Here is a 23,616-nt window from a genome sequence, read left to right on the forward strand (position 1 = left end):
GACCGGGAATACACACAAGTTGTTTATTATTCTTGTAACTGAGTTTATTTTATATACACTTAAAGTCAGGATTTGGACTCTAAATAACTTGATTAAGGGATATAAGTTTTTATCAATTATGACAATTGTCGGAAATAGTTTGGTTTAATTGTGTGAATGAGTGCAAGAAAGAAGAAACTTGACAATTTAAGATTTCCTACCTTGTCAAATTCTGGGTTTGGTGGAAGTAGTGAAGGAGGGGTTATTCAGTTTCAACAAGTAAAACAAGCATGGGAAAGTTCATTGGAGCAAAGCGTTATTTTCTTTTGTGTTTTCCATTCAAGCAAGAATTTAATCACTTAACCTGTTTTATTAAAAACCTATTAATTGTGATGCAAGTAAACCTTGTCAGTGGTGTCACTCTTACAACTTTGTTTCCAACAGTGACATCTGCTTTATTCAGGAACAAAATCATGTGCAAGTTAGCACCGGACGATTATTTGGCTCTGAATTCTGTTTTAATATGTAGAAACAATAGGCCCCTCAATTGGATATCTCAACCATACATTATAAAATATTAGTAGTTTATATTAATTTGTCCCAAAGGGTCTTGCTATCACCAGTTATTGCTTTTGATAGGTGCACTTGCTTGGCTGTTCACCATTTCTATAATTATTACCAATTTTTTTTGTCTGATTGAAACCCGTCAAACTTTTTTAAGGTTTTGTCCTTGAATATGTTTGTTTTTCCTTGAATAAATTCTCACCTATCACTAGTCAGTTCAGTTTGATGTTCAAGTAGTCTCAAGCATTATCATTATCAGGGATGTGATTGATTTATTCTTATAATTAAATATTGGCAATATTTGGTTGATGTAGGTATTATATATATATATATATATATATATATATATATATATATATATATATATATATATGAGGGGGTTAAAATTACATCTATGTAACTTTTACTAAGTATTACACTGTTCAATAACTTTATATTAATTGTAAATTTTATAAATCTAGCCGTTAGATTGAAAGTTCATATCACTTTTTACGTGTATATCAAATTTTGTTAAAATTGAATAACAACTTGAAAGTAATCAAAATGTTCATATTTTAGTTTATTTTGAAATGAATATATTACGTCAATTTTGTTTTATAAAAATGAAGCATCAAACCATCTTGGATTAATATAAAATTTTGTATATATGATCTAAGATATATGAACTTTCAATCTAGCGGTTGGATTTACAAAATTCACATTTAATATAAAGTTATTGAGCGGTGTAACATTTGGTAAGTTACATTAGTATAATTATAACCCTATATATATATATATATATATATATATATATATATATATATATATATATATATATAAAAGGAGGTATTTGAGGATTAAGACTATTTAAATTTTTTCCGTTCAATAATTCATGTTCTATATCAAATTTCAACGATTCAACCATTGAATTTAAAGTTCTTAATGCAAAAATTAAGTTTGCAAATTTTTAAATAATTTAAAAATTATTTGATACTTTATTCCATTAATTCAAATTGATGGATAATTATAAAAATATTTTATACATTAATTGATGGGTAATTATAAAAAAATTTACAAACTTTAAAAGTTTTTAAAAATTTGCAGACTTGATCTATGCATTAAGAACTTTAAATTCAATAATTGGATTGTTGAAATTTTATGTAGAACATAAGTTATTAAACAGAGTAAATTCAAGTAAACTAAGTCCTAGAGTAAACGGATCCCCCCCCTTCTCTCTTTCTCTCTCTCTCTCTCTCTCTCTCTCTCTCTCTCTATATATATATATATATATATATATATATATATATATATATAAACAACCCCAAAGATCTTGGTTTTTGAAAAATTATCAACGTCCAAAAAGAATACAGATTCAGGAGATTTATTATAGTTTCTTGAACCATGTCAAGCTCAATATACCATTTCTTGATTGGTTTCATGCTTATACCATTAAGAAAAATATAGATTATCCTTTCAGAGATGACCTTATAGGACAGTATTCCACAAATGTTGTTTGACATCTCAAAGACGGAGAGAAGGTCCAATCTGAACTTCCTCCCAAAACCCAATATCAACTCCCTCAAATTAGGGATGACAAGAACAACCCTATGCTTGTTGCACCCTTCAATACCAAGGATGTAGATGAAAATTTGACTTCTAAAGACATTAAAAGTATTATGGAGCACAAACAAGTATCTCCAGGACAAATTAGCTACCCATAAATCTGAATCAAGCCAACCACTCGCTATCCAAGCCTCAAGTTCTAAACAGTTAGAAAAACCTCTGTTTCAACCATTCAAGCTTAGTCAAAAAGCTAAACAAAGTTTGCACAAGGCTAAGGCAAAAGCCAACATGGATTCTGATGCTAGTGAATTATTAAGTAAAATTAATAATTTGCTTAAAGCTACCACCATCCCTGAAACTCCCCAAGGTACTGAAGAAGCCTCTTCCAGACCTAAAATAAGAATGCCTGCAAGAACTATAGGTGTTTTAAACCAAGGATCAGACCAGGATTCTGATTCTAGTAATCCAAAATCCATCTAGATTAATCCCATCATGACCACCTCCAGAACACAATGGAAAGCTCTAACAAAACCTTATCCCTCTACAGCCTTAGATTTGGCCATAGAAGATAAGGATATCAATAATAGTAGTTTTAATGCCAACAATGTTTATGAATGGAATATCGATGGTAAATCTGAATACAATATCATGCATATGTCACAACATATGACCATGGTTTGTACTGCCTATCAAACAGCCCACGAGAGTTCTGAGGAAGCTATAACAAATATTATAGTATCAGGATTTACAGGGCAACTTAAAGGATGGTGGGATCATTATCTCACTGAAGCACAAAAATTAGGGATCTTTTCAGCTATTAAGATCGATGACAATGGTGAACCAATCTTCAATAATGGTGAAACCATTCTAGATGCTGTAAATACCTTAATTTTTACCATAGCCCAACATTTTATAGGAGATCCGTCTTTATGGAAAGATAGATCTGTTGAACTTTTGTCTAATCTCAAGTGTAAAACCTTAGGAGATTTTAAGTGGTATAAAGATACTTTCCTTACTAGGGTTTTTACCAGAGAAGATAGTCAACAACCATTTTGGAAAGAAAATTTTTTAGCCGGTCTTCCTAGATCTTTAGGCGACAAAGTTAGGGATAAAATTAGGACTTTAACACCTGCTAACATTATTCCCTATGACCATCTGTGTTATGGCCAATTAATATCTTTTGTACAAAAAACAGCCTTAGAAATCTTTCAAAATGATAAGCTTCAGAGGCAACTAGCAAAAGAAAAAACCCAAAATAGGAAAGAATTAGGTACTTTTTGTGAACAATTTGGCTTACCAGGATGCTCTAAACAAAAAACTAGGAAAAGTGTTAGGCATGACCAACCTAGCAACACCCACTACAAACAACAACGACATTTTAGGAATCCTAAAAGGAGAAATCAAACATCCACTAGAGAACCTAAAATAGAGACTAAACTCCCACAAGGGAAGAACAAATCCATAGTATGTTACAATTGTAAAAAACCTGGTCATATCAGTAAATACTGTAGACTCAAAAGGAGAATTAGCAACCTCAATCTAGAACCTGAATTAGAAGAACAAATTAGCAATCTTCTAATTGAAACTTCTGAAGAAGAGTCCACGGATGACTATTCTAATGAAGATATTCATAATATTCAGCAGGATGATGAAGTCTCATCATCTGATAAATGTTTTAACAAAAGAACAAGATCTTTTGTTTGAAGCATTAAGTTCTATTCTTGACCCAGAAGAAAAAAGAATTTTTCTAAATAAACTCAAACAGACTTTAGAGACAAAACCCAGGAATTCGGTTGTTAATTACCAATAAGTATGACTTAAATCCTATCCTCAAAAAATTAGAAAAAACTTCTACCAAACCTGTTACTATCCAAGATCTCCAAGCTGAGATTAACAATCTTAAAAGGGAAATTAGGAGTATTAAGGAACAACAGGTCCTTCATCAAAATATTCTTTCCCAATTACAAGATGATTCTGACCAGGAAAAACCTCCTTCTGAACAGGATTTAGAGCATAATGAAGTTGATTGAAGTGATTTCTTAGGTCTTATAAACCGATTAACCATTCAAAAGTTCTTCATCAATATCAAGATTATCGTTGAAGATTTTTTCCTACAAACAGTAGCTCTGTTTGATACTGGAGCAAACTCCAATTGTATCCTAGAGGGACTCATTCCAACCAAATATTTTGAAAAAACATCTGAAAAGCTTAGCACTGCTAATGGATATAAATTACAGATTAGATACAAGCTTTCCAAAGACACCATAGAAAACCAAGGTCAACAAATTGAAACCTCTTTTTTATTGGTCAAAGACCTTAGAAATGAGGTTATTCTGGGAACTCCTTTCATTAGGGCTTTATTTCCCTTAGAAATTACTGATGAAGGTATATCTTCTCACAAAGGTGATAAATCTATTATCTTTAGATTCATTAAGAAATCCATCAGTAAAACCATCAATCTGATAGAACAAAAATCCAACTAGATCAACTATCTGAAGGAAGAAATTTCCTTTAAAACTATTGAGCAACAGCTTGAGCAAACTTATATCCAAAACAAGATCAAAGATCTTTTAATTACAATCCAAAACTCTGTTTGTTCAGACATTCCTCATGCTTTTTGGGATAGGAAACAACACATTGTTAATCTTCCTTATGAAAAAGATTTTAAAGAAAATCAAATTCCGACCAAAGCTAGACCAATCCAAATGAATGAATAGCTGCTTCACTACTGCCAAAAAGAGATAAAAGATCTCCTAAGCAAAAACCTTATCAGACCTAGCAAAAGTCCATGGTCTTGTGCAGCTTTTTATGTCAACAAACAAGCCGAACTTGAGAGGGAAACTCCGAGATTAGTTATAAACTATAAACCTCTCAATCAAACCCTTAGATGGATTAGATATCCTATTCCAAACAAAAAATATCTTCTTAATCGTCTTCACTCAGCAAAAATCTTTTCAAAATTTGACATGAAGTCTGACTATTGGCAGATACAAATCCAAGAAGAGGAACGTTATAAGACAACTTTTACTGTTCCTTTCGGGCAATGCAAATGGAACGTTATGCCCTTTGGATTAAAAAATGCCCCCTCAGAATTTCAAAAAATCATGAATGATATTTTCAATCCCTATACTAGCTTTGCTTTTGTATATATTGATGATGTCTTAATTTTTTCCCAATCCCTTGATCAACACTTCAAACATGTTAACATTTTTGTCAAAATTATCAGACAAAATGGTTTAGCCGTGTCCAGCTCAAAAATCAGTCTTTTTCAGACTAAGATCCGTTTTCTTGGTCATTTCATACATCAGGGGAAGATCACACCTATTAGCAGATCCATTGAATTTGCTGATAAATTCCCTGATCAAATTATAGACAAAACTCAACTTCAAAGATTTTTGGGTTGTTTAAATTATGTTGCAGACTTTATTCCCAACTTAAACAATATAATCAAACCTCTGCATGATCGATTAAAGAAAAATCCTCCTTCTTGGAGTAATAATCATACTACTTCAGTCAAACATGTCAAACAATTGGTTAAAAACCTTCCTTGTCTCTCTTTACCAATCCCTCAAGCCTTTAAAATTGTTGAAACCTATGCGTCTGACCTAGGTTATGGGGGAATCCTCAAACAAAAATTAGGAGATAAAGAGCATATTGTAGCCTATACTTCCAAACACTGGAACCCTGCATAGCAGAATTATTCAACTGTTAAAAAAGAAGTTTTAGCAATTGTGCTTTGCGTTTCAAAATTTCAATCTGATCTTTTAAATCAAAAGTTTTTAATTAGGGTTGATTGCGAACCAGCCAAAGAAATTTTGCAAAAGGATGTCAAAAACCTTGCATCAAAACAAATTTTTTCTAGATGGCAAGCAATTTTAATTGTTTTTTATTTTAACATTGAATTTCTCAAAGGCACTTCAAATTCTCTCCCTAATTATCTTACTCGTGAATACTTACAGGGAACACCAACTGATGCCTAAAAAGCCAGTACTGGCCTCCACCAAAGGCAGAGGCAAGGGAAGCCATTTGGCCTTAACAGGGCCAACCCAATCTATGGGGTCATCTACTCCACCAAACAAGGACCTCGAATTATTGAGTCATTGACTCAATCTCAACCAAATCAAATAATTGAGTCATCTACTCAACAAACCGTTCAAACACAAAAACAAACCAAGGAAAATTATGCCATTCCAATCCCAATCTCAACCTTATTAAATCTTCAGAGTTTAAGCTCTATCCCAAACAAGACTTGGGCTGACTTAATTTCAGAAGAAGAAGAAGAAGATAAAGCTATGGATCTTCTTACTGGAAAATTACCAGAAAAACAAACCCAAGCAATTTCTCAAAACCAAACAAAAAAACCCCAATCTTCTCCAAATCATTATATCCCAAAAAACAAGACGTCAGTCATTGTTCAAATGGAACCTGAATTTTGGGACAAGAATCCCAACAAAATTCCTCAAAAGATTTTTCCTGAGGGTTTTCATTTTAAACCTGTAGCCCTTAATAAAACAAGGAAGTTCTATGAGTTTATTCTGGTTGATACAGATTCTGTAGCAATCAAACATTACAAGGACCCAAAAGATCCTTCTAATGTAACTCATACAACCCTCCAAATTCTAAAGGTTTTAACTCTAAGCCAGTTTGGCCAAAACCCGAATGAAACTCAGAAATTTTTAATGCTTTTTGATCCTATTAGATACAATTATTGGGATTATATTGATGCATGGACAAAAACGTTTTGGTATCAAAATAAATCCAATCGCCACTCGTGGCTTATATATTTCAAAATAAATGTTCAGTACAAATTCCCAAATTGGTTCCTCCATTGGTGGAATTTTTGTGGTCCAATCGAAGAAATCCTTCCAACCCCAGCAGATGAAGGATTTAAGATCTTCTAATCCATGTATGACAGCCAAAATACATGGATCCCAACAGATCTTCAATTTTTTTCAAGCTTCTCACTTTCATGGATATTTTCATGGCAGTACAAGTTTGGAAAAGCAGAACATCCTTTACAACCTCCGCCATTGCAAAGAAACTCTTATGTCAAATGGTGGAATCAATTTGATGCTAGTAGAGCAAACCCACAAGAAGTTAAAAATTGGTTTGCCTCCAACACAAAGTTTTTAAAACTAGTTGACCCAGAAACATCATTGTTTCTCAATCAGAAAGCAAAAATTACAACGTCACTGGTTGCTGCAAAAACAAAAGAAAGTTTTGCCAAGAACCTTGATGAGATTTTGGCTCTACTAAAAAATGAAGGCGAAACTTCAAAATCCTCTTTACCCATTTCATCAGAGTCTACAGCTTCTCTAGATGAATTCTATCAAAATGAAGATGATTGCTTTGGTATAAACCTAGCAGAAATCTGACAATTATTGTAATACCCATTTTATTATTATTATTAATTATCAATGGCATTTTCGTAAATTTTATAAAGGTATAGGGGTATTCTTGTAATTTTATTACAGATGGCATTTTCGCAATTTTCAAAAAAATTTAAGGGGTGTTTTGGTAACTTGGAACGGGCCGTTCCAAAAGTAAAACGGGCTGTTCCAAGCTTAAAAATTATACTAATTTTTTTTAGTGAGAACAGGTCCTGATGGAATCATGCCTAGGAAAGCAAGGGGTGACACATTGAAAGAGCCAAGAGGAATGGGCTAGATATGAAGATTTGGGCCAGTCGAGGTCCAATGGGCCCGATGGGCTTGGAAGGCCCAAGTTGAACTTCTCATGGGCCATATCTTGTTTTAGCTATTTTCTTATGTCTTGTATATATCATGTTAGTATAGGATTCCTATATTTTAGGTCTTGTATTTTGGACCATTTAGGATAGCATTTTAGGATATAGGCTTATTGGGCCTAGTTTTGGGCTTCATGGGCCTTTGGGCTTTTGGTACCCAATATTGGGCTCATTTTCATTCTTGTAATTTTTCCTTTCCATTGTATTTGCTTGGCCATTGTATTTAGGCCATTAGAATAGGAATTTAGAAGGATTAAGTAATAAAGCATGAATCATAGAATGTTAATTACATTTAGGAGAAATTAGAGTTTCATTTGAGTCACATGTTTTGTGCCAAAGGTGGCTGCACATGTGTACACTCAAATGAACCCTAAATTACCTCTAAATGCAATTAAGAATCTAGAAGGAAGGGCTGCACATGGGTGAGGATAAGTGGACGTCCAATTTGAATTCAAATTCAAATTTGAATTCAAATTGGCGCCACTTTTGAGTGCACATGTGATGGCTCCAAAGACTCCTATGATCCGTGGCTTTAAATGCTTGACTCCTTCACTATTGTAGACACTTTTGAATGAATGAGAATTCTGAATTTTACTTCAGCCATATTCTCTCCAAGAGTCACCAAAATCTCACTAAACCTAGTCTTAGGAAAACCTCCATTCCTAAGCTTGAAAGTGAGCTTTCATTTGGATCTTTAGCTTGGATGCTTCCATCCTTAGCTTAGGGATTCTCCTATCATTCCATTCATCTTCCTCCATCATTCAATCTGTGGAAAGCTCAAGGAAAAGGTCTTCAAATTTCGGAGAAGGTCACAAGAAGCAAGAATCACTCCATTGTTTCAACCTAAACTCCATCAAGTGGTATCATGAGCAAGGTTGCTTCCTTGAGCTAAGTAATCCTTTTCCACCGAATTTTTTTTTTGTGTTTTTGTGTTCTCTCATGTCTCATCTTGGTTGTGCTGTTTGGATCTAAATTTTTGGCTTAAATTTGATGGATCCAAGTTAGTGATTGTCACTTGTGTTCAATTCGGCAATTACTACAAACTAGGAATTCTACTTGTGCTTGTTTTTGTTTTGTTTGAGTCACTTCTTATTCTCTTTGTTTTGATTCGGCTATCTCTTTGAGTTGCATGTGTTTTGATTTTTATTTTTTGAATCTTAGTTTGTCAAGTCATGTTAGTACTTTAAAAATGTCAAAATATTCAAGATGTGTTTGTATGTTCATTTGTTGAAAATTTTTGAGTCTTTTGGAATTCGGCCGAGATTCATTTCTATTCATATGTGCCTTGCTTGTTTGCTTTTCTATTTGCATATTTGAGTTCATGTTCATCACTAGATCATTGGTGAACTCTTAGTGTTAGGTTTCCATTGTGTACTTGAGTTTTCAAATTTACTTTCCATATCAATCTTGAATCAATCTTTTGTATCTTGAAATTTTAAGTGATACTTTGTGTTTTAGTGTATTGATTGTATTGGATCCGAATTTGACAAGTTTGATTGCTGGAAAACAGAGAGAAAACAGAGAATATTGACACAAAAGAGATTGAAAAAGAAAAGCACACAAAGATCAAAAAGGATCCAAAACATTTTCATCTTAAACTACACTAGAATTTGAATTTTCACTTGAAATTAATCATTCTAGTAGTTTCGGTTCATGTCCATTTGATTTGTGAAATTTTTGATGTAAAAGGCAATATATCTTCTCTGGAAAAGCAAGTTGAAATTCAGCAAAACAAAGAAAAAAAATAATAATCTAACATAAAATAAAAGAAAAAGCCGAGAAGGAAAAACAATTGAAAAAAAAATCAAATTTCATCAAATGCTTTGAACTACTAGTTTGGTTTCTCTTCTTTGATTGCTTCCAAATTTTGTTTTTGTTTTCTTAATCTACTCTAGTGCCAATCTAAGACTTTCCTAATTGAGTGCTAACTTGTTTTTGAGTCTTAATTTTTGTTTTACTTCCTTGGCTTTCTTTGAGTCTTGTCATACACACTTATTCCTTCAATTTTGGTATAAGCTTTGATAAATTGTGCTTTTGTTGCTTGTCTAAGTTTTCTTTGTTAAAATTCTGTGCTGGAAGTTGCATCAAATCCTTGCTAAAGAACCAAACATTGACTCAACAAGGATAGGAAATGAGTTTTGAAACAAGGACATTAAAATTTGACCTAAACTAGTGATCTAAACTCCTAAATTTTTCCTTCACAAGAGTGATCAATCCTTTCATCTTGTGAGCAGCCTTCTTTCACCTATTTGTTGTGTTCACTGTGCAGGTTCAAGGAGCATCAAAGGACCAAGGTTGGAGGTGGATTAAAGCATTCAAACAAGTGATGGAAAAATGTGGCTGAAAATCCGTCACTAAAGTGGTCACAAAACCGTCACAACTTTGTTTCTTTTTTAGGACTAGTTTAAGTTCTTGCATTTTTCTTGTAAATTCAATCAATTGGTAATAGCTTGGAGGCAGTATTAAGAAGCTGGTCAGGTATATCTAATCCCTTATAGTCACTCACGTGTAGTACTAGTGGAAGTGGCTTGGAAATTTCATATGTTTCAAGCTTCCACTTAGGGAAAATTCGACTAGTTGATTAATATTGTTTCCTTTGATTTGTTTGTTCTTAGTTTGTTTACTTTGCTTTATTAATTCGACTAGCATGTGTAGAATTTAAATTTCTCACGTTTAGTTGTAATCAAAAACACTTGAGAAAATCATCCAACATTAAAAAATTTTGTGAAAAATTTTGTGGAATTGAGAATATCACAAGGAAGTTTAGTGATTTCCACTTGAAAAGACTTGGTTATTAAGTGGCTCTTAGTAGCTCACCTCCCTTGATAGTGCAATTTGTACACTTAGACTTCCAAGTGTTAGTCTTGTTCCTAGAAAAGACCAAAAATATTTTCTCTTTGCATAGCATATAAAAATTCTTTTTTTTTGTTTAATCATGAGAAAATATTCCTCAAGTGGTAGTGATTCAAGCTCTCCAAAAAGTTTTTCACATCCTACTCAAAGGCTTAAATCACTAACACCTTGGACAAAGCAAGAAGTGTTAAAAAGAGAAAAAGAAAAACTTGAAAGAGAAGCACAACTTGCAATTTTAGAGGAAGAAATTCACATTCTTAAACAAAAGGAAGAAAAATTTTTAGTCAAAGAAAAATTGAGAAAAACAAGAGAAAAAGAAAGAAAAAAGGCATTTCTCTTAGGGAAGAGTAAGGAGGAAAACATTTCCTCTAAAGGACTTGTGAGTGAAGAGAGTTGTTCTCAAAACCATTTGCAAAATACTCTCTTCATACATAAAAACCTTAACTCTTACCCTTATGCTACCACTAGTCATGAAGTGGAGATTCTAAAACAAAATATTTTAAAGAAAAATGAATCTCAACTTCAAGATGTAGTGAAGAAGGAGTGGACTACACTTAGTTTTACTTCTTGTGCTACTTCCTTGGAGGTGCCCAAGGAAGATAGCCTTCCTCTCTTTAGGACTCCTTCTACCATAGTTGTTCTAATAAAGCACCCAAATTTTGGAATATATTGTTTGATGGATACATCTTGTTATATTTCATATTCTATTTTTTATCTTATGGGAAGTTCCTCTTTATTTGAACTTAATTTGCCTCCTTCCCTACAAGACAAAAATAGTTTATATGAGTTTTCAGGATTTCACAAGACATTATCTTTTTATCTACCAAACAATATGTTTCAAAATTGTTTAGGATTTCCTTCTAGGTTATGCTTAGAAGAGGATCTTTTTTCCATTTGTAGGAATGTTAATTTCAAAAGTTTAGTTTTCTTTGTTAGGATAGATGGAAGGATTCTTCTTAGGATCCATAGTCCATTTTCTTCACATTTCACCTCTTATACTTGGTATAATATGCATGTAGGTAATGATTCTTATTCCATGGCTCCTCGAGATTTGAGGACAAATCCTTTTCAAGAGGGAGGGGATGATGGAATCATGCCTAGGAAAGCAAGGGGTGACACATTGAAAGAGCCAAGAGGAATGGGCTAGATATGAAGATTTGGGCCAGTCGAGGTCCAATGGGCCCGATGGGCTTGGAAGGCCCAAGTTGAACTTCTCATGGGCCATATCTTGTTTTAGCTATTTTCTTATGTCTTGTATATATCATGTTAGTATAGGATTCCTATATTTTAGGTCTTGTATTTTGGACCATTTAGGATAGCATTTTAGGATATAGGCTTATTGGGCCTAGTTTTGGGCTTCATGGGCCTTTGGGCTTTTGGTACCCAATATTGGGCTCATTTTCATTCTTGTAATTTTTCCTTTCCATTGTATTTGCTTGGCCATTGTATTTAGGCCATTAGAATAGGAATTTAGAAGGATTAAGTAATAAAGCATGAATCATAGAATGTTAATTACATTTAGGAGAAATTAGAGTTTCATTTGAGTCACATGTTTTGTGCCAAAGGTGGCTGCACATGTGTACACTCAAATGAACCCTAAATTACCTCTAAATGCAATTAAGAATCTAGAAGGAAGGGCTGCACATGGGTGAGGATAAGTGGACGTCCAATTTGAATTCAAATTCAAATTTGAATTCAAATTGGCGCCACTTTTGAGTGCACATGTGATGGCTCCAAAGACTCCTATGATCCGTGGCTTTAAATGCTTGACTCCTTCACTATTGTAGACACTTTTGAATGAATGAGAATTCTGAATTTTACTTCAGCCATATTCTCTCCAAGAGTCACCAAAATCTCACTAAACCTAGTCTTAGGAAAACCTCCATTCCTAAGCTTGAAAGTGAGCTTTCATTTGGATCTTTAGCTTGGATGCTTCCATCCTTAGCTTAGGGATTCTCCTATCATTCCATTCATCTTCCTCCATCATTCAATCCGTGGAAAGCTCAAGGAAAAGGTCTTCAAATTTCGGAGAAGGTCACAAGAAGCAAGAATCACTCCATTGTTTCAACCTAAACTCCATCAGGTCCAGAACGGGCCGTTCCAACTGGGAGAACGGGCCGTTCTGACTTTGGAACGAGCCATTCTGGAGGGAGAACGGGCCGTTCCGGAAGGAGAACGGGCCGTTCTGGATGAGTCTCGGAACGGGCCGTTCTAATTTTAGAACGGGCCGTTCTGCTTTTTGGGAACGGGCCGTTCCGATTTTGGAATGGGCCGTTCCAGTTTAAAAATTTGCGTGCATTTGAAAGATTCGGAACGGGCCGTTCCGAATTCAATACGGGCCGTTCCGGGTGACTCTGGTTGCCTATAAATAGGGGCCAGGGGGGGTGAAAAAAATATACTGAGGGAAGTGAAAATCTTAGAGAGAGAGAAAGAGAAGAGAGAGAGAGAGAAAGAGAAGGGAGAGAGAGAGAGAAAGAAAAGAAAAGAGGAGAGAGAAAGAGGAATCCAGTAGAGGAGGTTCTGCCAGGGGAGAGAAAAGAGGAGGGAGAAGAGGAGATTCTGCCCGAGTTTCGGTCCTTGCTTAAGGAGAGAGGTGGAGGTTCTGCCCGAGTTTCGGTTCTTGTTTAAGCAAGAAAGAGGAGAAGGTTCTGCCCGAGTTTCGGTCCTTGCTTAAGGAGAGAGGTGGAGGTTCTGCCCGAGTTTCGGTTCTTGTTTAAGCAAGAAAGAGGAGAAGGTTCTGCCCGAGTTTCAGTTCAGGTTTATCCAAGTAAGGGTAGTGCTTATAAAATTAATCTAGTATATATGAGCATGATAGGAATAGTATAATTTTAATATGCTATTTTATGTGGAGATTTTCATTTCATATAATATAATTTGGATCAATTGATGGTTGTTTTGGATATTTAATTATTTATATTATTATTATATTGACAAATTGGCATGGTTATGGTTATGTTTAATTATGGAATATGCTATGTGTATGTGGTTTGGAAAAGTAAATAGGACTTAAAGGAGTAAGGTTATGGTATGGATTAGATCTCTTGGTGAGATCAGGATATAATCTTTGGAAAAATATGGAATTTGGGAATCCCATGGTGAGGATTCCAATGTGAAACTTTTCCAAAGGTTATATAATAAACCACTTCAGATGTTAGGTGGATTCTGAAGTACTCCTCTAAGTATTCTATTTGCTACCGGTATGGGTTTAGGCCGAGTCATACCGATGGATGAGGTGGCCCCACCAGGGTTACGTGTCAACGTAATCCAACTGTATATTTTTCATGAGAGGTTAGGCGTGGGACATGGGTTGCTGACATGTTTCACCGTATCAACACTTGGTTTGGATGGTGTTGAGGCCAACATTTGGTTTGGATGTGTTGGTTACATCATGGATTATACAGTGGTGTGACTTTGTTTTGGATATGGAATATGTATACATATGGTATGGATTGTATACATTGGTTATGGATTATTTTATTATCATAAAATATGTATACATTGGCATGGACGTGTATACATTATATTTTGGGTTGGTCTATATTTAGCTTGAAAATGACTTGTTGGTCTGGATAAATACTGTGGATAAATATTTGTTTAATGATATTTTATTATGATGTACTATGATTGGTTTTATATGTGCTAACCCTTATATTTCCATGATGTGGACTGTGATGATCTCACTATGTGGGGGAGCAGATCAGGTATGAGGCTTTGGGATAACAAGGAGTCTTTTGGATAGCTGCTTTGAGAAGTGGCTAGGTTTAGAGCTTGACCAGCACCTAGGGTGTCTTATTTTGATGTTTTCATGACATTGTAATTATATTATCTTTTTGGATTACTGTATAACTTTACTAAGGATGATGACTCTGCTATAGAAGATTATATTATATATTTTGGAAACAATTTATATGTTATTGTATAATTACACTCTAGCGTAGTTGGCTTTTGCTCTATTTTCTTTATTTTATATTATTTTATTTTGGTTGGTTATTGATGTGACGGCCTAGGGTGGGTCGTTACAATTATCAATTTGTTTAAACATTAATCATGATATTTTTATTTAATGGTGGACAAATTCACATTACATATTGTGAAAACCCTGCACCGCATGTCATCATGATCGTTTATCGATATCACTTCAGCCCAGCAATGTATGTAGATATTTACCCAGTTTGAAGTGATCAACAGTTCCAGTCAAGATACCGGCACTGTAGCAAATTATTTTCAGAATGAACAGTTCCTGTCAAGATACCGGCACTGTAGTTAACAGTTCAAGTCAAGTTACTTTTTCTGTAGAAACAGTAAAATTTTAGTCTATAAAAGGAGGCCTCGACCATGTTGTGAGGTACCCTTTCATTTGCAACATCTTGGAGAGATTTAGTGAGAGAAGCTTTGAGATATTTCTTTGTAAGCTTTTCTGTTATAAAATCTTTCTTTCTTCAATTGCTTTCTTTACTTTGAATTTATTTTCTTGCATTATTTTTAAGATTTTGTGAAAACCTGGGATTTGTAAGCCTGATCCGTCAAGTGTGCCCTTGATACCCAGTATTGTGAGGACTACCGCCGTGTAAATCTGGTTCATTGTTGCATTTTTCCTCTTTTCCCTTTACCCTCCTAGATCCACTCCAGGAACATCTCGTATCAGAGCCTGATGGGGAAATAGGATAATATTTATTAATATTAAGTTAATATCTATTACTATGCATCTGGTATACCTCGTTCATTTACGTTTTTAGAATGATCTTTTTAGTCGTACAGTAAATTTTCTGGAAAACTATGAATCTATGCTTTAGGATTTCGAAACAACTGTAGCAGTAAGACTCGTGAGTGGTAGTAAGACTAATTTGACGATGTTGTGTTCAAAATCTAAAGCTAGTTCAAAAGGATTCCTTTTTGTATAGTTAAAAAAAAAGTTTTATAAAACTAGATTCATTGGACAGAAATTAATTTAATATTAATTTATGGTATCTTATAGAACCAAATGAGGGTAATGATACTAGATACTAATACACCATGAGTAATTTCCTTTGCTCCCTTTCTCGTCGTCTCACTGTCAAAGCATCCTCTTCCTCCTCTTCACCTTCAAAAAATCTGCTCACTAAGCAAAATCAAACTATGGAGGAAATTCCTCCTAAAAACAATATTTTCGAAGAAGAAGTCTGCTTTGAAGATATCAACCAAGCAATTGATAATTGGGAAATTCCCAAAATACCCCAGGATGAGTTATATATTCCTGATGAAAAACATGTTCGTAGTTCTGATTACATTATCAAGACTGCTGAAAATAACATACCATTGGACCCCCAAGCTAGTGAGGAGTTTCAACTTCTTACTAAATAATTTGTTACAGAACATTCTAGGAAGTACAAGTACCTCCATATAGGGTGTGTCCAAGTTACTGTTAAGCCCCTAATCAAGGAAGGTCTTAATGCCTCAATCCTTATGTGTCTTAGAGATATTAGGCACAATGACTTCCACGACTCCCTTATAGGAACCGTCGAAACAAGTTTAGGACATGGTCCTGTTTACTTCAATTTTTTCCCAAATAAAACTGTGAGTCTTTTAGATAGGAATGTCTTAGATTCATTATTTTTAAATATTAGACTGCATGGGTTAAACATGAAAGAAGGTTCTATCCTGCAGCCCTCCTGTATAGGATCCAATACAAAGTCATGAACACTTGTAACTCAAGGGTTCTTCTTAAAACAAATGATAGGGAAACCACCTTGTTCGTCACAGACATGACAAAAGCCAATGTTGCTGTTCCAAAACTCATAAAAATGGGATGAAGTAGAACTTCCAACAGCTTGGAAACTTGAAAGAGCAACACCAACCCTACCTAGACAAGCCCCTGAATTCCAAGAAATTAGGCAGTCTGAGGCTGGTAAGGTAGAAATCATTTTCGATAGGAGAAATTCTTTTTCCTCAAGAACCGAAGCTACTAGATCTGAATACACTTCTGCTAGAAGATCCTTTTCAGTAGCCTCACAATCTAGTGCAACCAATATTCCTAGAATAATTGTTCCTAATACAAATATTCGAGGAATAAAAACTAATTCAACCATTCCAAGAGCAGTTTACCAAACCAATGATGAGGTGACCAAAAGTCTATCCAGTCTCCAACCTATTCTTCCCTTAATGATCATTATGATACAATCTGAGTTCCAAATTGATAAGGAGGCCCTCCGTAAAGATTTTGCCTCGGAGGAAAATCAACCCCAAATATATATATATATATATATATATATATATATATATATATATATAAAGGGATCCATATATTTATTTTAAGAGTAAGTCTAGCTAATTACATTTACTTCATTCAATAACTCATGTTCTACGCTAAATTTTAATGATTCAACAATTTAATTAAAAATTCTTAATGCATAGATTAAGTTTACAAATTTTAAGAGTTTTGAAAACTATTTGATACTTCATTATATAAATTAAAAACAACGTATAAAATGTGTTTATTGATTATCTGTCAATTTAAATTAATAAAATGGAATTTCATGTAAATTTCAAATTTGTTAAAAATTTGTAAATTTGATCTATACATTAAGAACTTTTAATTTATTGATGTAGAATATGAGTTATTGAGTGAAATAAATTTAAGTAAACTTATTCTAAGTAGACAAACTCTTGAAATAAGTGGATCCCTCCTTGAAAAAAAGAGAGATTATTTTCAAAGAAAAATACTTATAAAAAATAAAATAAATAAATAATATATATAAAGAGATCCACTTACTCTAGTAGTATGACTCTCAATAATTATCAAATTTTAACGATCCAACCGGTATATTAAAATTAAGTTCTTAGGATTTAAATCAATGTATAAAATACTTTTATGATTATCCATTAATTTGAATTAATGAAATGAAGTACCAAATAGTTTTTAAATTTTTCAAAAATTTACACAGTTGATATATGCATTAAAAATTTTTAATTTAACATTTGGATTGTTTAAATTTGATGTAGAATATGAATTATTTAGTGAAGTAAATTTTGGTAGACTTACTCTTAAAGTAAGTAGATCATTTCTCATTCACACACACACACATATATATATAAAGATGTATTTGTATATATATAATTTATTTATTTTATTTTTTATAAGTATTTTTTTTAAATAATCTTTTTTTTGAGACACCATTAAAGACCAGCATTTCTTTCAACAATATTTTGCATCTTGATTCACTTCATTATATATATTTGGATAAACTTTTCTATAAATACTTATACGAGGAAAAAATAGAAAGAAAAATTAAAATAAGTTTCTCTATAAGTTAAAGTTAGTTTATGCATGGGTTAAAAATAAGATTTTAGAGAAATTAATAGGAGAAAACTTTTAACATTTAAATTATGCACAAGGTAATTTAATGTTGTGATGTTCATTTCATTTTCTTCATCGTATTTTTCTATTAGAAATAATTTTGGGAAATTTTTCCAAACAGATCAGAAAACTAGTATCTTTGGTTAGGTTTAATTGTTATTAGTTAATTAAGTTTAAGTTTAAATTCGAGTTCTTAATTATGTTAAGCAAGTTTGTACCTGCCGTAATTTATATGTGGAAATAGTTTTATAAAGTTTTTAAAAAAATATATTTGGGACCAATAGTATATTTAAAACCTAAAAGAGATACAAAATCCTTCTGATAAAAAATCACTGCAAAGCAAATTATGTCTTTCGCTTAGTAACTGGAAAAATTATGAAATTTTCAAACTTGTTCACGTCCAAATTAGCACTACAAATGAATAGGGCTTATCAGAACTTGCTATGTTTCAAATACCACTGTTTATGACGTATAATATTTATTTTTAATTAAGTTACTTTTTTTTTTCTTCTTTTATCTGCATCAAGTTGCATTCTGTTCTAACACTGTTCGAGCGAAATTTTGGTGAAAAACATATAATATCTAACATGCAAATTCAATTTTACTTTTACGTACTAAGCATAATGGAAGGAAATAATTTCAAGAAACATTTAACTTATCAAGCATATACAGCAAGGTTCAAAACATTTTTATTTAGGCTAAAACTCTATTTTGGTCCCTTATAATAATTGTTTGTTTCAATTTAGTCCCACTTTTATTTTTGGTCTCAATTTGGTCCCTCATAAGTTAATTGGTTTCAATTTGAGACTTCCGTCCAAATTATTTAAACGGAGTTAAGTATTGGTCACGTGAATGTCACGTAGATGCATACGTGGATGTCACGTGGACGCCAAATTCTGTGAAAACACCTGGAACCAGAACGGCCCGTTCTGAAACCAGAACGGGGCCGTTGTAGATGCAAAATTAACACAGCAATAGTACATCAGAACGGGCCGTTCTGGTTTCAGAACGGGCCGTTCCAAGACTGAGAATAGAATATTCTTTATTAATTTTATTAAAAAATATAATAATTTTGAAAAATATTTTTTATGGTAAAAATTTTAAAATTATTTATTTTTATAAAACACAATTGTCTTATAAATAGAGTAATAACTTTTTCTTTTTCTCTTTCTGTCTGAAGAAATATTTAAGTGTCACTTTATAATTTTTTGCAACTTATTTAAAATTAGAGGAATAAAATGATAAAAATTAATAGGATAAACATAATAAAATTATTAATTTATTTTCTTTTAGTGTCTTCTAAATTTTTACATTCATTTAAAACAAAAATATTTATTATATTAGATATAAGAACATAATTAAAATATAATTAATAATATATATTTTATAAAATTATTAATATTTTATATATAAAAAAAGAATGAAAATTTTTTTAGTGGGGGCAAGTGCCCCCACTATGATTAACTTAGATCTATTCCTGCATATGGTTGTGGTGAAATGTTAGTCCTGTGTATCCTCTTCCTTTACTTCAGGTTCTACCTCTTCAAGAACAGGTTATTGTTGTTGGGGTACATCGTTAATGACTTCAAGGAAAAATACTATGTCATTTCATCCTTTACTGTATAGTGTCAATTTGGTAATAAGTGGTTAACTCTAGTTTGAAATGAAATAAAATCTGCTACCATTGTCTTTAGTGATACATTCCATTGTCCTTAATAATACACTGTATAGCCTAACTGTTTAGCAGTTGAAGTTATCAATTTCCATTGACAATATTACCAAATTCAGTGTTTGAAATGCTTTGTACCTTGGGTCTTTTTCCTTCCATGATTCACAACCGTGAACTATAATCATTGATCTTTGTTAGAAAGTATGAAATGCATGTTAATTTTAATAAAAGGTTTTATTTGTTTTGACTGAATAACAAGTACATTTATAACATTGTGTATTTTTTTTTTATCATTGTTATGCAGATGGATGAGTTTAAAGAAATGTGTCATTCGAATGAAAATGGTTTTATTGATTGTAACCATAGTGAGGTTGAAAAATCAATTAATATAGATAGTCAAATTGATGAAGAGGTTAATTTAGAAGATGAAGGTGATGAAGATGTATACAAAAGTTATCTTGATCTGACGACAGATGATATTTTTGGATTGGAGTTTGCAAGTGAAAATGCTGCTTATAAATTTTATTTCACTTATGCTAAGTGTCATGGTTTTGGGATCAGAAAAGATGAGGTAGGTTATGATGATAAGCACAATATTGTGATGCGACAATATTTATGCAACAAAGCTGGATTAAGAGACAAAAAACATTTGATGAGAGATGATAGGAAAAAAGAACATAGACCACTATCTCGTACAGATTGCAAAGCAAAGTTACGTGTGCGTTTGGATCCAAAAACCTCTGAATTTAAGGTTGTTTCATTTGAGGAAGGTCATAATCATAATCTATGTGGTTCTAATTTTGTGCAATTAATTCGTACGTACCAGGGTTTGACTTTTGCAGACAAAGTTCTAGGACCCAAGGTTTTAGGACATGCCATATAATGGGTTTTATGTTGGACCAAACAGGTGGGCATATGGGCCTTAACTTTAACAAAAAATATTTGTTCAATCATATTGAGCGTAGTAAGCGTTTTAAGATCAAAGATGGAGATGTAGTGGCTGCTTTAAGTTATCTTCAAGGCAAGGCAGATAATGATCCATTATTTTTTTCAAGGTACATGATATCATCTGAGGGTCAGTTGAAACACCTATTTTGGGCTGATGGTACGAGCAAAAGTGATTTTCAATGTTTTGGTGATGTACTTGTTTTTGATAGTACATATAAGAAGAATAAGTATAACAAGCCATTGGTGATTTTTTCTGGTAAAAACCACCATGCTCAAACTATTATATTTGGTTGTGCTATTGTTTCTGATGAAAGTATCGAGGCATATAGGTGGGTCATGGGTGTTGGAATCCTTTCTAAATGCAATGTCAAATAAGCAACTAAAAGCTGTAGTGACTGATGGAGGTGGTGCAATGAGAGAGGCAATTAAGCAAGTATTTCCATAAGAAACACACAAGCTTTGTTCATGGCATTTGCAAAAAAATGCTTGTCAGAATGTTAAGAATAATAATTTTTGGAAGGATTTCAAAAGAGTAATGTATGGTAATTATACCCCAGAAAAGTTTGAAAGATTATGGAATGAGTTAGTAGAAAGACATGAACTACAAGACAATAATTGGGTTTAGCAAACTTACCAAAAATGGTTTATGTGGGCTACTGCTTATTTACGTGACAAAAATTTTGCGGGTATAAGGACTACTTCTTTATGTGAAGGAATAAATTCATGCATAAAGTCTTATTTGAAGAGAAAAAAATACTATAGTTGAGTTGTTGTACAATTTTGAGCATTCTTTAAGGGATTATAGGTATAATGAGTTGTTGTCTAATTTCAATTCTTTTTATACAGAACCTGTTTTATCCACGTCTTTGCCCTTAATTGAAAAAGAAGCCTAAAAAATGTATACCAGTGATGTGTTTAAATTGGTAAAGGTTGAGATTGTTACTGCTGGATCTTTGAATGTTATTGATACAAATGACAATGGTGATAAGGTTACCTTCACATTTGACAATTATAAGCATCGTCAATCTTTACACAATGTTGTTTTTGACAAAGATGAGTGCAAATATGAATGTGGTTGTATGATGTTTGAATCTTGTGGCATTCCTTGTAGTCATATTATATGTGTTATGTGATATCAACATGTTCATGTGTTTCCTCCAAGTTTAATATGCAATCGATGGTTGAAGGATGCTAAAAATTCAGTTTATATGTCTTATGAGACAGGGGATAATTCTAATGATATGATTATTACTGCACGCTTTGGGGTTTTAAGTGCATGTTTTAATAGACTTGGTCACCTTGCCTCAAAGAGTCGTGAAAGTTATAATTTCATAAGGAATGAAATTTTGAAGCTTACTGATAATTTACAAAAAGAAGTTGGTTTGCAGCACAATATGGATATGATTCTAGTAATGATTATTGTGACCCCCTTGTTGTTAAGAAAAAAAGTGCTCATCAAAGAAAAATGTCAAGAAAAAGAGTAGGAAATGTTCTAATTGTAATTTAACTGGTCATGTAGCTTCAACATGTCCTGTCCTCCTTTCCATGGATTATGACTTTAGTTCCAGTGAGGATACTACAGAATTGGATCATGCTGGTGATGAAAGTGTAAGTAATTTATTTTGAAATATCATTTTAGGTAATTAATTTATTTATTTGACACATCAATTTATATAAGTAATTTATTTTGTTAATTGCAGGAAAATTTTACATCCTCTGATGATGATACTAACAAAGAAGATGGCAGTAGTGCTCCAGTCAAGGTATTTATTTTGTTTAATGTATATCTAAAAAAAGTTTTAATAGTCTCATTATTTGTATTTTGTGATTAATTTATGAAATTTTTCTTTTAATCGAATGTACAAAATAAACGAATGGATGATGATTTAAGTATAACAAAATTGAAATATAAGAAACAAAGGGTTTCAAAACCCAATTTGAAGGAGGAGAACATTGTAAGTAAATTTTATTTTCATATATGTATGTCTTAAAATATTAATCTTTGCATTTCATTATAATGATTGTTTTGTATTATCATATTTAATTTCAGAAATTGAAAGCAACAGATTTAAAAGTACATATAGTTGGTAGGAAGATTTGTGATAAAAATGTAAAAGCAAAAGGAAAAGCAAGTTCTTGTAATTTAGTGAAAGATGTGAAGATGGAGTCTTCAAGTCAAAAAATACAGGTCCAGTTTGTGAGTAACTTTTGTTTTTGTTGAGTTCGTTGAGGATCAAAATATAATTTATTTTTAAACTTGTAATTTGTTTATGTTAATGAAGGAAGGTGAAGAATCTAACAAAAAAGATGTTTTATCCCCGACATCATTTGAGAATTGATTTGCTCCATACTTATAATCATTTTCCTACTGTGCAACATCCTTTTTATAATCATATCCAGCAACAGCAGATGTTAAACTTTCAATATCCACAATACTTGCCAATAAATGAGGTTAGTTAATTTTGTTTCCGTAATGTATATACATACATTATCCATAATATGTTATTAATATATTAAAATTAAAAAATTGATCATGTTGTAGAATTATCGTTTGATGAACATGGCTGGTGTATCTGGTTGGTCTGACTTACTTCAAAATGTTATGAATGGTGGCACTGAACCAAGTAAGTTTGTTTGTTGACGGTGTTGTACATTAAAATAATATTTTTTTAATGCTTCTCACATTATTCATTTTTTGTAGGTAAAAAATCAGGGTAGAAAACGGTGATTTCCCAGCTTTATATGCTAAATTTTACAAGTAACAATGGTCTTCGGTTGACTATAAAGGGCGTTGAGACAATGTTGTTAGTTTGAGATGCAAAATTATTAGTGAATTCTGAAATTTTAACATATTTAAATTTGATGTATTGAGAAAAAATGATGTGATACACTTATTTTAAGATGATACTGAGGCATAATTTTAATACTTATCACTTTAGATGGAGAAAATGATTCATATTTGATCTGACTGTGCATGTGCAA

At 32.6% G+C, this 23,616-nt stretch overlaps 2 long non-coding RNA genes across 2 annotated transcripts; both read left to right on the plus strand.

Annotated features, from left to right (window-relative positions):
• The first annotated feature begins 9,041 nt into the window (after nucleotides 1–9,041).
• Nucleotides 9,042–16,038, plus strand: LOC145952845 (uncharacterized). The gene is made up of 3 exons (XR_014430335.1): nucleotides 9,042–13,201; nucleotides 13,241–13,451; nucleotides 14,381–16,038. It is a non-coding gene; the product is annotated as an uncharacterized LOC145952845 (long non-coding RNA).
• Nucleotides 16,039–18,035: 1,997 nt separating this feature from the next.
• LOC145952668 (uncharacterized) lies at nucleotides 18,036–23,387 on the plus strand. Its single transcript, XR_014430174.1, has 3 exons — nucleotides 18,036–22,589; nucleotides 22,685–23,258; nucleotides 23,336–23,387. It is a non-coding gene; the product is annotated as an uncharacterized LOC145952668 (long non-coding RNA).
• The last annotated feature ends 229 nt before the right edge of the window (nucleotides 23,388–23,616 follow it).

Source organism: Cajanus cajan, chromosome 10, assembly GCF_000230855.2.
Source record: "Cajanus cajan strain Asha chromosome 10, NIPB_CcT2T_4, whole genome shotgun sequence".
NCBI lineage: Eukaryota > Viridiplantae > Streptophyta > Magnoliopsida > Fabales > Fabaceae > Cajanus > Cajanus cajan.